The 16417-nt window shown below is 43.0% G+C and overlaps 1 protein-coding gene across 1 annotated transcript in view; it reads left to right on the top strand.

Annotated features, from left to right (window-relative positions):
- Positions 1–16417, top strand: part of LOC124805356 (elongation factor-like GTPase 1) — a 597412-nt gene that overhangs the window by 118676 nt on the left and 462319 nt on the right. The gene's annotated exons all lie outside the window — the stretch shown is intronic.

The raw sequence follows: 16417 nt of genomic DNA, 5'->3' as shown, positions 1-16417 counted from the left end.
ATGGTTTCTTTATACACTTACTTTAGTACCTAGATTTCTCTTAATTTCATTTATCAAGCTGTTATATTCTTTTGTCTGCAAGGAGTATTATAAAGTCAGGATCAGTTTTTAGATGGTGGACTGCGGTTCCTTCTGTGGATGTAAGGTTAGTTTGTGTGTTTGAGGGATTTGGGGAATGGTGGTGTGGCAAGGTTTGAGGTTAAAAAATTATGGAAAGTTAACAGGGGGCGGTTTGGGGGCAATGGGGGTGAATTATGGTTGGATGGAGGAATGAACTGAGTCAGGCAAGGTTCAATATTGGTCTTTGGTTGAGTCTGTATACATTGTCCGCAGGTAGGATTGTAAGGTCAGGAATAGTTTTTAAATGGTAGACTGCAGTTCTTTCTGTGGATGTAAGGTTAGTTGGCAGATTGAGGGTGATGTTATACTCATTTGTGTGCTGTGAATTTTTCCATAACGTTAACCTGATGGATAGACAGTAACCATGCAAAGCCTTTCGTATCCATTTTTATAGCTCATTTTTGGCCACAGGATTGCTAAATTTCTTTAGACTCAAAATGCAGGTCATACCTCTACATTACATAAAGACAGTATGTGATGTATGAAAATAGATTTTTCTGATACTGGGAAGTCATGAATGAAGCACAAATAATAAGGATATATAAGTACCCACTCATCATACTGTCAACCGAAAGGTTGGTGGTTCGAGCCCACCCGGGGTCGCCACCAACCATCTGCAGCATTGTCGACAGGACTGACTGCGGACCTTTGGTACAGAGCCAAGTGGAGGGTCTGAATCAGAGGCTGAGACAGTTCTGCGACCGTGTGGGCTGCAGATTCCTCGACTTGTGCCATAGGGTGGTGGGGTTTCGGGTTCCACTGGATAGGTCAGGAGTCCACTACACCCAACAGGTGGCTACACGGGTAGCAGGGGTTGTGTGGCGTGGACTGGGTGGTTTTTTAGGTTAGATGGCCTTGGGCAAGTACAGAAAGGGCAACAGCCTCAAAGGGTGCGTGGCAAAGTCAGGACATGCGGGGACCAAGCAGCAGTCGGTATTGTAATTGTAAACTGTCGAAGGTGCATTGGTAAAGAACCGGAACTTCAAGCGCTGATAAAAAGCACCGAAACTGAAATCGTTATAGGTACGGAAAGCTGGCTGAAGCCAGAGATAAATTCTGCCGAAATTTTTACAAAGGCACAGACGGTGTTTAGAAAGGATAGATTGCATGCAACCGGTGGTGGCGTGTTTGTCGCTGTTAGTAGTAGTTTATCCTGTAGTGAAATAGAAGTGGATAGTTCCTGTGAATTATTATGGGTGGAGAGTATACTCAACAACCGAGCTACGTTAATAATTGGCTCCTTTTACCGACCTCCCGACTCAGCAGCATTAGTGGCGGAACAACTGAGAGAAAATCTGGAATACATTCACATAAATTTCCTCAGCATGTTATAGTCTTAGGTGGAGATTTCAATTTACCAGATATAGACTGGGACACTCAGATGTTTAGGACGGGTGATAGGGACAGAGCATCGAGTGACATTATACTGAGTGCACTATCCGAAAATTACCTCGAGCAATTAAACAGAGAACCGACTCATAGAGATAACATCTTGGATCTAATGGCAACAAACAGACCCGAACTTTTTGACTCTGTAAGTGCAGAACAGGGAATCAGTGATCATAAGGCCATTGCAGCGTCCCTGAAAATGGAAGTAAATAGGATTATAAAAAAAGGGAGGAAGGTTTATCTGTTTAGCAAGAGTAATATGAGGCAGATTTCAGACTACCTAACAGATCAAAACGAAAATTTCTGTTCTGACACTGACAATGTTGAGTGTTTATGGAAAAAGTTCAAGGCAATCGTAAAATGCGTTTTAGACAGGTATGTGCCGAGTAAAACTGCGAGGGACAGGAGAAACCCACTGTGGTTCCAAAACAAAGTAAGGAAACTACTGCGAAAGCAAAGAGAGCTTCACTGCAAGTTTAAACACAGCCAAAACCTCTCAGACAAACAGAAGCTAAACGATGTCAAAGTTAGTGTAAGGAGGGCTATGCGTGAAGCGTTAAGTGAATTCGAAAGTAAAATTCTATGTACTGCCTTGACAGAAAATCCTAGGAAGTTCTGGTCTTATGTTAAATCAGTAAGTGGATCGAAACAGCATATCCAGACACTCTGGGATGATGACGGCATTGAAACAGAGGATGACACGCGTAAAGCTGAAATACTAAACACCTTTTTCCAAAGCTATTTCACAGAGGAAGACCGCACTGCAGTTCCTTTTCTAAATCACCACACAAACGCAAAAATGTTTGTCATCAAAATAAGTGACCAAGGAATAGAAAAGCAACTGATATCACTCAACAGAGGAAAGTCCACTGGACCTGACGGGATACCAGTTCGATTCTACACAGAGTACGTGAAAGAACTTGCCCCCCTTCTAACAGCCGCGTACCGCAAGTCTCTAGAGGTATGGAAGGTTCCAAATGATTGGAAAAGAGCACAGGTAGTCCCAGTTTTCAAGAAGGGTCATCAAGCAGATGCGCAAAACTATAGGCCTATATTTCTGACATCGATCTGTTGTAGAATTTTAGAACTTGTTTTTTGCTCGCCTATCGTGTCATTTCTGGAAACCCAGAATCTACTCTGTAGGAATCAACATGGATTCTGGAAACAGTGATCGTGTGAGACCCAACTCGTTTTATTTGTTCATGAAACTGAGAAAATATTAGATACAGGCTCCCAGGTAGATGCCATTTTCCTTGACTTCCGGAAAGCATTTGATACAGTTCTGCACTGTCACCTGATTAACAAAGTAAGAGCCTACGGAGTATCAGACAAGCTGTGTGGCTGGATTGAAGAGTTTTTAGCAAACAGAACACAGCATGTTGTTCTCAATGGAGAGACGTCTACAGACATTAAAGTAACTTCTGGCATGCCACAGGTTAGTGTTATGGGACCATTGCTTTTCACAATATATAAAAATGACCTAGTAGATAGAGTCGGAAGTTCCATGCAGCTTTTCATGGTTGATGCTGTAGTATACAGAGAAGTTGCAGCATTAGAAAATTGCAGCAAAATGCAGGAAGATCTGCAGCGGATAGGCACTTGGTGCAGGGAGTGCATACGACCCTTAACATAGACAAATGTAATGTATTGCGAATACATAGAAAGAAGGATCCTTTATTGTACGATTGTATGATAGTGGCAAAAACACTGGTAGCAGTTACTTCTGTAAAATATCTGGGAGTATGCGTACGGAACAATTTGAAGTGGAGTGATCACATAAAATTAATTGTTGGTAAGGCAGGTGCCAGGTTGAGATTCATTGGGAGAGTCCTTAGAAAATATAGTCCATCAACAAAGGAGGTGGCTTACAAAACACTCGTTCGACCCATACTTGAGTATTGCCCATCAGTATGGGATCCATACTAGGTCGGGTTGACAGAGGAGATAGAGAAGATCCAAAGAAGAGCTGTGTGTTTTGGCACAGTTTATTTGGTAAGCATGATAGCGTTACGGAGATGTTTAGCAGACTCAAGTGGCAGACTCTGAAAGAGAGGCACTCTGCATCGTGGTGTAGCTTGCTGTCCAGGTTTCGAGAGGGTGCATTTCTGGATGAGGTATCGAATATATTGCTTCCCCTTACTTATACCTCCCGAGGAGATCATGAATGTAAAATTAGAGATATTCGAGCGTGCATGGAGGCTTTCCGGCAGTCGTTCTTCCCGCAAACCATTCGCGACTGGAACAGAAAAGGGAGGTGATGACAGTGGCATGTAAAGTGCCCTCCGCCACACACCGTTGGGTAGTTTGCAGAGTATAAATGTAGATGTAGAGGTAGAAACAGTTAACAGGCATCTAGGCAAGATTGAAATCCCATGAAATTTCATATGAATTTCCAGATGTCAGTAACTTACTGCACTACATTTTGGCACAGAGTCTTCTAGCCATCTTTAGGTGTATACTGATGAAAGTACACTAAGTTCCCCTATTTAAGACCTGGAGTGTACACAGTTGTCACTGCACATGTGTTGATAGAGCACATGTGCTTCTACTGCAAGTTCGTGTGTTGCCATGGTGAGAGCTTGCCTCATCAATATCACATGAATCATCTTCACATGGTCAAACTACAGAATGACACAGCTTCAAGAGCATGAAACTTTTCTATAACATGATTTGATGCATTATGTAACTAGAAACCACCGTCCCAACTGATAAGGGCCTCAGATAGTAATTTCCTCTGACTCGTTCATAACAGATTTTCAAAAGTATGAAGCTTAGATCTCAATTTTTGTTTCATTGTATTTCATCAAACACCCAGTAGAAATACCGTGTTTGTGATAGCAGATTTGCTAGCTTAGAGGATGTGAGTATGTTGCTGGTGTTCCACAATGTGCTCCTAAACAGCATGTGTCATTTGCTCTGTATATGATTTGCTGCCCTTACACAAAATCTAATAGACATCTGCCTCATGCAGATCTTGTCTTTGACTGATTCTAAAAGTTCCACGCTTTTTAACCTCTTGTTTTCTTAGTACTCTGCCTATTTTCGTGAGAACATTTCCGATGTATGGTAGCTAGGTTCTTGTCTTGAAGGCATTATCCTCTTCCTTCTTGTGCTGTTTGTGTGTTTGTAACACCCTTTGTCTGCTGAGATGAATATCCACTTTCAAATAACACAGTTTTGAGGTTTTCCAGTTCAGCTTGCAGGTTATTTACATCTAAGATGCTATGGACACAGTGAATCAAGGTATATAGAATCCCGTGTTTGCTGGATGTTAACAGCTAATTGCCTGTAAATGCAAGTGTGTATGAGTAGGCTTTCAAAATGCCAAATGTTCGAATGTACCATCACTCTTATGTTCAGCAAGATGCCTAAAATGGAAACAGCCTTCTTTTTGCACCTTCATAGTAAATTTTGCATTTTCATGTGTGGATTTTAGATGTTGAAGAAACTCTTGGAGACTTTCCAGACCATGAGGGCCAACCTGCCGCCGTTGTATAAGCAGCTGCCAGCAGCAAGTTGTATACTCTTAGCTTACATACTTGTTACGTAGTTCAATTCTTAATTTCTTTGCGTGTTTTTGGCTACTTGCATTGTTTAATTCATAAATTTCGGGCGTATTATAGTATTTGAGAGTTGTAGCATCGCACTTTAGTGTTTACTTCGTAGATTCTAACTTAAATTGCATGTGAGTTTTGTATAGGAGGTGTAATTTCGAGTTTTAGTGACTGTAATTGTAAATTCAGGCAGATTGTAGCGCAGTCATTAGGCATTTGTACAGGTTAGTTAATACATTCTTTGCGTGTTTCCCTTGCGTTTTCTAGGCACCGACTCGTGTTTCAGTAACTGTTGTTCAACATCGATTAGAATGGACAGGGACTGTGATTGCTGTGTTCGGATGAGGGCTGAGTTGGCATCCCTTCGCTCACAGCTGCAAGTGGCGCTGACTTCGGTCGTGCAGCTTGAGGCTGTTGCCAATGGGCACCACTGTGGGGAGCCGGACTTGGGTATCACGGGGGATGGCAACCTCGTCCCATCTGTCCCCAGATCGGTCTGCCGCTGTGATTGCCCCGGTTGCTGCCTGCAGTGGGGCTGAGCTCTCACCTGTGGTTGATTGGGAGGTCGTTCCAAGGCCTGACAGGCAGTGAAAGACGTCCCCGGAGGCTGATCAGAAAGCCTCCCCGGTGCGTCTGACAAACAAGTTTCAGGCACTGTCTCTGGCTGAGCCAGATGCAGCTGCCTGCCCTGTTTCAGAGGATCATTCTCAGCCTTCAATGTCCGGGCAATCGCAGAGGGTGGGCTTATTGGTAGTTGGGAGCTCCAATGTTAGGCGCGTAATGGGGCCCCTTAGGGATATGGCGGCTAAGGAGGGGAAGAAATCCAGTGTGCATTCCGGGTGGAGTCATTCCTGATGTGGAAAGGGTCCTTCCAGATGCCATGAAGAGCACAGAGTGCAGCCAGCTGCAGGTGGTGGCACATGTTGGCACTAATGACGTGTGTCGCTTTGGACCTGAGGAAATTCTCTCTGGATTCCAGCGACTATCTGATTTGGTGAAGGCTGCCGGTCTTGCTTACGAGATGAAGGCAGAGCTCACCATCTGCAGCATCGTTGACAGAACCGACTGCAGACCTTTGGTGCAGAGCCGGGTGGAGGGTCTGAATCAGAGGCTGCGACGGTTTTGCGACCGTGTTGGCTGCAGATTCCTTGACTTGCGCCATAGGGTGGTGGGTTTTCGGGTCCCGCTGAATAGGTCAGGAGTTCACTACACTCAGCTGGCGGCTACACGGGTAGCGGAGGCTGTGTGGCATGGACTGGGCTGTTTTTTAGGTTAGAAGGCCTCGGGAAAGTACGGGGTGGGCTGCAATCTCAAAGGGTGCATGGCAAATACAGGATGTGCTTGGATCAAGGAACAGTCGGAATTGTAGTTGTAAATTGTTGTAGTTGTGCTGGGAAAGTCCCTGAGCTACCAACCGCTAATAGAAAGCACAGAAGCTGAAATCGTTATAGGCACAGAAAGCTGGCTAAAGCCTGAAATAAGTTCTGCAGAAATTTTTACGAAGTCTCAGAAGGTGTGCAGGAAATATAGATTAGGCAGAATTGGTGGTGGAGTGTTTGTGTCTGTCAGTAGTGGTTTATCTTGTAGTGAAGTCGAAGTAGATACTCAGTGCGAATTGGTATGGATGGAGGTTATACTTAACAGCCAAACTAAGTTAATAATTGGCTCCTTCTACCGACCCCCAGACTCCGATGATATAGTTGCTGAACAGTTCAGAGAAAATTTGAGTCTCGTATCAAATAAATACCCCACTCATACGGTTATAGTTGGTGGGGACTTCAACCTTCCCTCGATATGTTGGCAAAAATACTTGTTCAGAACCAGTGGTAGGCAGAAAACATCTTCCGAGATTGTCCTAAATGCTTTCTCTGAAAATTATTTCGAGCAGTTAGTCCACGAACCCATGCCTATTGTAAATGGTTGCGAAAACGCACTTGACCTCTTAGCCAGAAACAATCCAGAGCTAATAGAGAGCATTATGACTGATACAGGGATTAGTGATCACAAGGTCATTGTAGCTAGGCTCAATACCGTTTCTTCCAAATCCACCAGAAACAAATGCAAAATAATTTTATTTAAAAAAGCAGATAAAGTGTCACGAGAAGCCTTTCTAAGAGACAATCTCCATTCCTTCCGAACTAACTATGCAAATGTAGACGAGATGTGGCTCAAATTCAAAGATATAGTAGCAACAGCAATTGAGAGATTCATACCTCATAAATTGGTAAGAGATGGAACTGATCCCCCATGGTACACAAAACAGGTCCGAACGCTGTTGCAGAGGCAATGGAAAAAGCATGTGAAGTTCAGAAGAAAGCGAAATCCCGAACATTGGCTAAAATTTACAGCCGCATGAAATTTGGCACGGACTTCAATGCGAGATGCCTTTAATGGGTTCCACAACGAAACATTGTCTCGAAATTTGGTAGAAAATCCGAAGAAATTCTGGTCGTATGTAAAGTACACAAGTGGCAAGACGCAGTCAATACCTTCGCTGCGCAGTGCCGATGGTACTGTTACCGATGACTGTGCCCTTAAAGCGGAGTTATTGAACGCAGTTTTCTGAAATTTGTTCACCAGGGAAGACGAATGGAATATTCCAGAATTTGAAACACGAACCGCTGCTAGCATGAGTTTCTTAGAAGTAGATACCTTAAGGGTTGCGAAGCAACTCAAATCGCTTGATACGGAAAAGTCTTCAGGTCCAGATTGTATACCGATTAGGTTCCTTTCAGATTATGCTGATACAATAGCTCCCTACTTAGCAATCATATGCAACCGCTCGTTCACCGATAGTCTGTACCTAGAGATTGGAAAATTGCGCAGGTCGCACCAGTGTTTAAGAAGGGTAGTAGGAGTAATCCAACGAACTACAGACCTATATCATTGACATTGGTTTGCAGTAGGGTTTTGGAGCATATACTGTATTCAAACATTATGAATCACCTCGAAGAGAATGATCTATTGATATGTAATCAGCATGGTTTCAGAAAACATCATTCTTGTGCAACGCAGCTAGTTCTTTATTCGTACGAAATAATGGCCACTATCGACAGGGGATCTCAGGTTGATTCCATAGTTCTGGATTTCCGGAAAGCTTTGGACACCGTTCCTCACAAGCAGCTTCTAATCAAGCTGCGGGCCTATGGGGTATCGTCTCAGTTGTGCGACTGGATTTGTGATTTCCTGTCAGGAAGGTCGCAGTTCGTAGTAATAGACAGCAAATCATCGAGTAAAACTGAAGTGATATCAGGTGTTCCCCAGGGAAGTGTCCTGGGACATCTGCTGTTCCTGATCTATATAAATGACCTGGGTGACAATCTGAGCAGTTCTCTTAGGTTGTTCGCAGATGATGCTGTAATTTACCGTCTAGTAAGGTCATCCGAAGACCAGTATCAGTTGCAAAGTGATTTAGAAAAGATTGCTATATGATGTGGCAGGTGGCAGTTGACGCTAAATAATGAAAAGGTGAGGTGATCCACATGAGTTCCAAAAGATATTCGTGGGAATTCGATTACTCGATAAATAGTACAATTCTCAGGGCTGTCAATTCAACTGGGTGTTTAAATCACGAACAACTTCAGTTGGAAAGACCATATAGATAATATTGTGGGGAAGGTGAGCCAAAGGTTGCGTTTCATTGGCAGGACACTTAGAAGATGCAACAAGTCCACTAAAGGGACAGCTTACACTACACTCATTCGTCCTCTGTTAGAATATTGCTGCGCTGTGTGGGATCCTTACCAGGTGGGATTGACGGAGGACATCGAAAGGGTGCAAAAAAGGGCAGCTCGTTTTGTATTATCACGTAATAGGGGAGAGAGTGTGGCAGATATGATATGCGAGTTGGGATGGAAGTCATTAAAGCAAAGACGTTTTTCGTCGCGGCGAGATCTATTTACGAAATTTCAGTCACCAACTTTCTCTTCCGAATGCGAAAATATTTTGTTGAGCCCAACCTACATAGGTAGGAATGATCATCAAAATAAAATAAGAGAAATCAGAGCTCGAACAGAAAGGTTTAGGTGTTGGTTTCTCCCGCGCGCTGTTTGGGAGTGGAATGGTAGAGAGATAGTATGATTGTGGTTCGATGAACCCTCTGCCAAGCACTTAAATGTGAATTGCAGAGTAGTCATGTAGATGTAGATGTAGATATAAAAGTATCATCAGTGTATCGCCAAAATACTGTTTCTTTTAAAACTGCTGAGTCAAGTGCCCTCTTCTTAAAATCTTCCATAAAAAGGTTGGCTACCAGGAGACACAAAGGATTCTCCATGGTGACACCATCAGATCATTTATGAAACTTGTTGTTAAATAAAATGTATGTCAAGGAGAAAGTGTCCTCAAATAATGCTGTTATGTCAACATAAAACCTGTTCCTAATGTAATGTAGCAAATGAATCAACATACAAAACTTACCAATAAGTTATAGCTTCCCAGCTTAATTGACTTAAATCTGCTGTGTCTTAATGACCACCTTTGGTTAGGTGCAAGAGTGATGGTACCCTTTGACATTCGGTATTTTGAAAATCCGTTCCTATAGATCCCTATTTACAGGTAACAGATGCCACTATCTGGCCCGAATGATGGGTGTTCTGAAGGCCTTAATTCATGGAGCCCTTACCACCTCAGCTGCTGGTATATTCCAAACAGAACAGGACTAAGTCCATACTTTGGTGCAGGAAAATGGATATCTCAACAGATACAGAGTCATGCTAATGACACAAAAACGAAGAGTGCAAGGCCCTCGAAATAACAGCCTATATTGTAAACACATAAAATGTATCCACAGTTCTGAATATCAACTGCCTCCATCTGTATAATGGAATAAAAACAGTGAAAATTTGTGACAAACTGGGACTCAAACCTGGGTTTCTCACTTCACCTAATAAGTGGTCACCTTCACGGCCTCAGCTACTTGATCATGACTCGGAGCCAAACCCAAATTTCCATACATTATCAGCTGTGTGACATACCTGTACTAGAACATCCGATTAATTTTATTCCCATACAGGGAGGCATTTTATTTCTAAGTCACAGGCCCAGTATTGGCTGATAAATATGAAATTGCAGTGCCTGTGTTGTGAAGAAGTACAGTACAATTTTCCTTCATAAATGCGTGTTCGAAGGCAATTTTGTATTCATATATTGGTGTGCGATCAGCGCCGGTGAACAGCATGGGCGCTGACAGCATTGAAGGTTGGTTTCAGCATCGATGCTGGTGAACGGATTAGTAGGCAGCACCAATGAGCAGCAGCTGGCTCCATTCGCATTGGTTGCTGGTTACGGCGTCCACACCCCCACAATGTGTGTAGGGTTACTTACCCTCCACACTGGATTTTTGTCATTAAATAGATCTCGTCATAACTCCTCTTAGTCTAAACTGTTAAGATTTTCCTTATGTCTCCTCTTCTATACCCTTTTTACTGTTTATGCAAAATCCAACTCTGTGAAACAATTCCCCTGCCTTGTTGCTATGGCAACTCACAATATCTTCTTATCTTGATTTCCTTTCAAAATTCCTCTTTCTTCAAGTCCTGATCACGTTGGTCTCCACGTTCTAATGGTTTCGGGGACAAGAGAAGTGGTGGAAAACTAGATTGCGAACTTCACACTTCTCTTACTACAGTTGACTTACTTGAAATGTTTAGCTGATCCTCTTCTCTGGGCCCGTGGTTGCGCTGATCTCCACAACTTCTTCTCTGAAGAAATAATGCTGGTTATAGGGATTATAAAAGACTCTCTCTCTCTCTCTCTCTCTCTCTCTCTCTCTTAAAATAACTTGGTACCGTCATAATACTTTCAGTTCAATTCAGATTTATTTTCATTTCCACAAGTTTCATGAACCATGGACCTTGCCGTTGGTGGGGAGGCTTGCGTGCCTCAGTGATACAGATGGCCATACCGTAGGTGCAACCACAATGGAGAGGCCAGACAAACGTGTGGTTCCTGAAGAGGGGCAGCAGCCTTTTCAATAGTTGCAGGGGCAAGAGTCTGGATGATTGACTGATCTGGCCTTGTAACACTAACCAAAATGGCCTTGCTGTGCTGGTACTGCAAACGATTGAAAGCAAGGGGAAACTACAGCCGTAATTTTTCCCGAGGGCATGCAGCTTTACTGTATGGTTAAACGATGATTGTGTCCTCTTGGGTAAAATATTCCGGAGGTAAAATAGTGCCGGCCACGGTGGCCGTGCGGTTCTGGCGCTGCAGTCCGGAACCGCGGGACTGCTACAGTCACAGGTTCGAATCCTGCCTCGATCATGGATGTGTGTGATGTCCTTAGGTTAGTTAGGTTTAAGTAGTTCTAAGTTCTTGGGGACTTATGACCTAAGATGTTGAGTCCCATGGTGCTCAGAGCCATTTGAACCAAGGTAAAATAGTCCCCCATTCGGATCTCCGGGAAGGGACTACTCAAGAGGACGTTGTTATCAGGAGAAAGAAAACTGGTGTTCTACGAATCGTAGCGTGGAATGTCAGATCCCTTAATCGGGCAGGTAGGTTAGAAAATTTAAAAAGGGAAATGGATAGGTTAAAGTTAGATATAGTGGGAATTAGTGAAGTTCAGTGGCAGGAGGAACAAGACTTTTGGTCAGGTGAATGCAGGGTTATAAATACAAATACAAAAAGGGGTAATGCAGGAGTAGGTTTAATAATGAATAAAAAATAGGAGTACAGGTAAGCTACTACAAACAGCATAGTGAACGCATTATTGTGCCCAAGATAGACATGAAGCCCACGCCTACTACAGTAGTACAAGTTTATATGCCAACTAGCTCTGCAGATGATGAAGAAATTGATGAAATGTATGATGAGATAAAAGAAATTATTCAGGTAGTGAAGGGGGACGAAAATTTAATAGTCAAGGGTGACTGGAATTTGAGTGTAGGAAAAGGGAGAGAAGGAAACATAGTAGGTGAATATGGATTGGGGCTAAGAAATGAAAGAGGAAGCCGTCTGGTAGAATTTTGCACAGAGCATAACTTAATCATAGCTAACACTTGGTTCAAGAATCATAAAAGAAGGTTGTATACATGGAAGAATCCCGGAGATACTAAAAGGTATCAGATAGATTATATAATGGTAAGACAGAGATTTAGGAACCAGGTTTTAAATTGTAAGACATTTCCAGGGGCAGATGTGGACTCTGACCACAATCTATTGGTTATGAACTGCCGATTAAAATTGAAGAAACTGCAGAAAGGTGCGAATTCAAGGAGATGGGACCTAGATAAACTGACTAAACCAGAGGTTGTACAGAGTTTCAGGGAGAGCATAAGGAAACAATTGACAGCAGTTGGGGAAAGAAGTACAGTAGAAGAAGAATGGGTAGCTTTGAGGGATGAAGTATTGAAGGCAGCAGAGGATCAAGTAGGTAAAAAGATGAGGGCTAGTAGAAACCCTTGGGTAACAGAAAAAATATTGAATTTAATTGATGAAAGGAGAAAATATAGAAATGCAGTAAATGAAGCAGGCAAAAATGAATACAAACGTCTCAAAAATGAGATCGACAGGAAGTGCAAAATGGCAGGGATGGCTAGAGGACAAATGTAAGGATGCAGAGGCTTATCTCACTAGGGGTTAGATAGATACTGCCTACAGGAAAATTAAAGAGACCTTTGGAGAAAAGAGAACCACTTGTATGAATATTAAGAGCTCAGATGGAAACCCAGTTCTAAGCAAAGAAGGGAAAGCAGAAAGGTGGAAGGAGTATATAGAGGGTCTATACAAGGGCGATGTACTTAAGGACAATATTATGGAAATGGAAGAGAATGTAGATGAAGATGAAATGGGAGATACGATACTGCATGAAGAGCTTGACAGAGCAGTGAAAGACCTGAGCCGAAACAAGGCCCCGGAGTAGACAACATTCCATTAAAACTACTGACGGCCTTGGGAGAGCCAGTCTTGACAAAACTCTACCATCTGGTGAGCAAGATGTATGAGACAGGCGAAGTACCCTCAGACTTCAAGAAGAATATAATAATTCCAATCCCAAAGAAAGCAGAGGTTGACAGATGTGAAAATTACCGAACTATCAGTTTAACAAGTCACAGCTGCAAAATACTAACACAAATTCTTTACAGACGAATGGAAAAACTGGTAGAAGCCGACCTCGGGGAAGATCAGTTTGGATTCCGTAGAAATATTGGAACACGTGAGGCAATACTGGCCTTACGACTTATCTTAGAAGGAAGATTAAGGAAAGGCAAACCTACATTTCTAGCATTTGTAGAGTTAGAGAAAGCTTTTGACATTGTTGACTGGAATACTCTCTTTCAAATTCTAAAGATGGCAGGGGTAAAATACAGGGAGCGAAAGGCTATTTACAAATTGTACAGAACCAGCTGACAGTTATAAGAGTCAAGGGGCATGAAAGGGAAGCAGTGGTTGGGAAGGGAGTGAGACCGGGTTGTAGCCTCTCCCCGATGTTATTCAATCTGTATATTGAGCTAGCAATAAAGGAAACAAAAGAGAAGTTCGGAGTAGGTATTAAAATCCATGGAGAAGAAATAAAAACTTTGAGGTTCGCTGATGACATTGTAATTCTGTCAGAGACAGCAAAGGACTTGGAAGAGCAGTTGAACGGAATGGACAGTGTCTTGAAAGGAGGGTATAAGATGAACATCAACAAAAGCAAAATGAGGATAATGGAATGTAGTCGAATTAAGTCAGGTGATGCTGAGGGAATTAGATTAGGAAATGAGACACTTAAAGTAGTAAAGGAGTTTTGCTATTTGGGGAGCAAAATAACTGATGATGGTCAAAATAGAGAAGATATAAAATGTAGACTGGCAATGGCAAGGAAAGCGTTTGTGAAGAAGATGAATTTGTTAACATCGAGTATAGATTTAATTGTCAGGAAGTCGTTTCTGAAAGTATTTGTATGGAGTGTAGGCATGTATGGAAGTGAAACATGGATGATAAATAGTTTGGACAGGAAGGGAATAGAAGCCTTCGAAATGTGGTGCTACAGAAGAATGGTGAAGATTAGATGGGTAGATCACATAACTAATGAGGAGGTATTGAATAGAATTGGGGAGAAGAGGAGTTTGTGGCACAACTTGACGAGAAGAAGGGACCGGTTGGTAGGACATGTTCTGAGGCATCAAGGGATCACAAATTTAGCATTGGAAGGCAGCATGGAGGGTAAAAATCATAGAGGGAGACCAAGAGATGAATACACTAAGCAGATTCAGAAGGATGTAGGTTGCAGTAGGTACTGGGAGATAAAGAAACTTTCACAGGATAGGGTAGCATGGAGAGCTGCATCAAACCAGTCTTAGGACTGAAGACCACAACACAACACGTATTGGAAATGTTTCTTCAGAAATAGGCAGAGTACAAAAATCTTGGCACCTTTGTGATCAATCAAAGATGACTTTATTGGAGCCGTTCATGGCAGGTGTTAATAAGAGTCCATGTGAATGTGGCTGATCATATACAGGGCAAATGACATATCCTGTTCAACAGCACGTCATGGAACACTATAGTTCAACCCGTGAATGATGGCAGTTTGTGCATGCCGAGGCAAGGACGGGAATGGCGTCTTTGACAATTACAAGCGACAGTTGCGTTACATGCACGTGCGTGCTTTCCTCTTGAAGGAAGCGTATATCCTGCAAATTGTCTCTCTTGCTTGTTTTTGCAGGATTTATCACTTACCATCACCATCAGCAATGACAGCTTGCAACAAACGAAATAGAAAGTCACTCAACAACTCGCTACGATCACATTTAATGCTCGCATCAGCTGCAGCATTCAGAGCAGAGTGCTCAGAACACTACTGAATTCTCATTGGCTGTCAGAGTACGTGTGATGTAGGCTATGACCTGTACTTCAAACATAGTAGACTATTTTATGAATGAATCACAGGAAATACGACTCCCTGAGACCCTTATGTTTCGAGTTAGCGATTCCCTCTTAAATAACACATGGAATCCTGTTATAGAAAAGCTTCATGCTCTGTGTATCTATCATCGTTCTTTAATTTTACCACATGAAGATGATGGATTTTATATCAAAGAGGTGAGCTTTCACCACAAAGAGTGCTCACAGCAGTGCACAGACTTGCAGCAGAAGCACATGTCCTGTAGCGATACATGTGTAGTGACAACTGGGTATGACATGCACACTCCAGAAAGGTCTTAAATAACAGAACTTGGTACACTTTCATCAGTACACACTGAAGATGGCTGAAGACTCTGTACTGAAATATAGTGGCACAAAGATAATGAGGTCTGTCAGTTTGCCTGATGTTTTGTGGAAGAACCTATACACTGAGAAAGTTTTAAATTTCACAAGACTGAAGTTGTTTCTAAGCTTTTGGATACTCCTCAGAGCTAACAATTGTTATGTGATTCTTGAGTTTCTCCCGGCGTATTTGATAATCAAAATATCCACAGGTGTACTGCCGGTCTACAGTGTCCAACAGGCACAATATTTCGGCGATCATACATGTCGCCATCATCAGGTGAACTGACGGACTGAGCTCCTGTGCTGGTACAGAGATCCGTACACTATGGCTGCTCAGGGGGAACTGGGTTCTGTTGCGGTGGTGGCCGATTTAAATACCCTCCGCCCGCGGCGCACTCCCTCCACCGTCCGTGCCCCGCGCCACGGTCGCGCGGTGGAACAGATTGCGACGGCGTCTGAGATGACGTTGGTGTGATGGCTCTGTCTGCCATTGTTGTCACAACTATACGTTTGCTCGATTTAGTCTTGGTTAACCCAATTGCTGGTTCCCAGTCACGGTTTGTGAGATCGTCATTGGTGCGAATTTCGATGGCCTCTCTAACAACTCTGTCCCAGTATTGCGATGTCTGTACCAGAATCCTCGTGCGTTCATACTCCATAGCATGATTTTCCGACAAACAATGTTCAGTGACCACCGACTTGCTCGGATACATCAGTCGAGTGTTCCTCTGGTGTTCACGGCATCGATCCTCAACGGTACGCATCGTCTGACCAATATACGACTTGCCACATTGACACGGAATCTGGTACACGGCAGCCTTCCTCAAACCGAGGTCATCTTTGGCACTCCCCACCAGTGCACGAGTTTTATTCGGAGGACAAAACACAATTCTGACCTAGTGTTTCTTCAAAATTCGGGTGATTTTCCCCGAGAGTGCGCCTGTATATGGAATAAACACAGTGCCTACCTCCTCCCTCGTGATTTCATCCATCTCCATAGGTTGTGCTGTAGTGGTTGGGCGTAGAGCACGTTGAATCTGCCACTCTGAGTACCCATTTTTTCGAAATACAGGTCTCAGATGTTCAAATTCCTGGGGTAAACACTCTGCGTCAGAGACAGTGCGCGCCCTATGTACTAGAGTTATAAATACCCCATT

Source organism: Schistocerca piceifrons, chromosome 7, assembly GCF_021461385.2.
Source record: "Schistocerca piceifrons isolate TAMUIC-IGC-003096 chromosome 7, iqSchPice1.1, whole genome shotgun sequence".
In the NCBI taxonomy this organism is placed as follows: domain Eukaryota; kingdom Metazoa; phylum Arthropoda; class Insecta; order Orthoptera; family Acrididae; genus Schistocerca; species Schistocerca piceifrons.
This window is presented reverse-complemented; position numbering and strand designations above follow the sequence as displayed.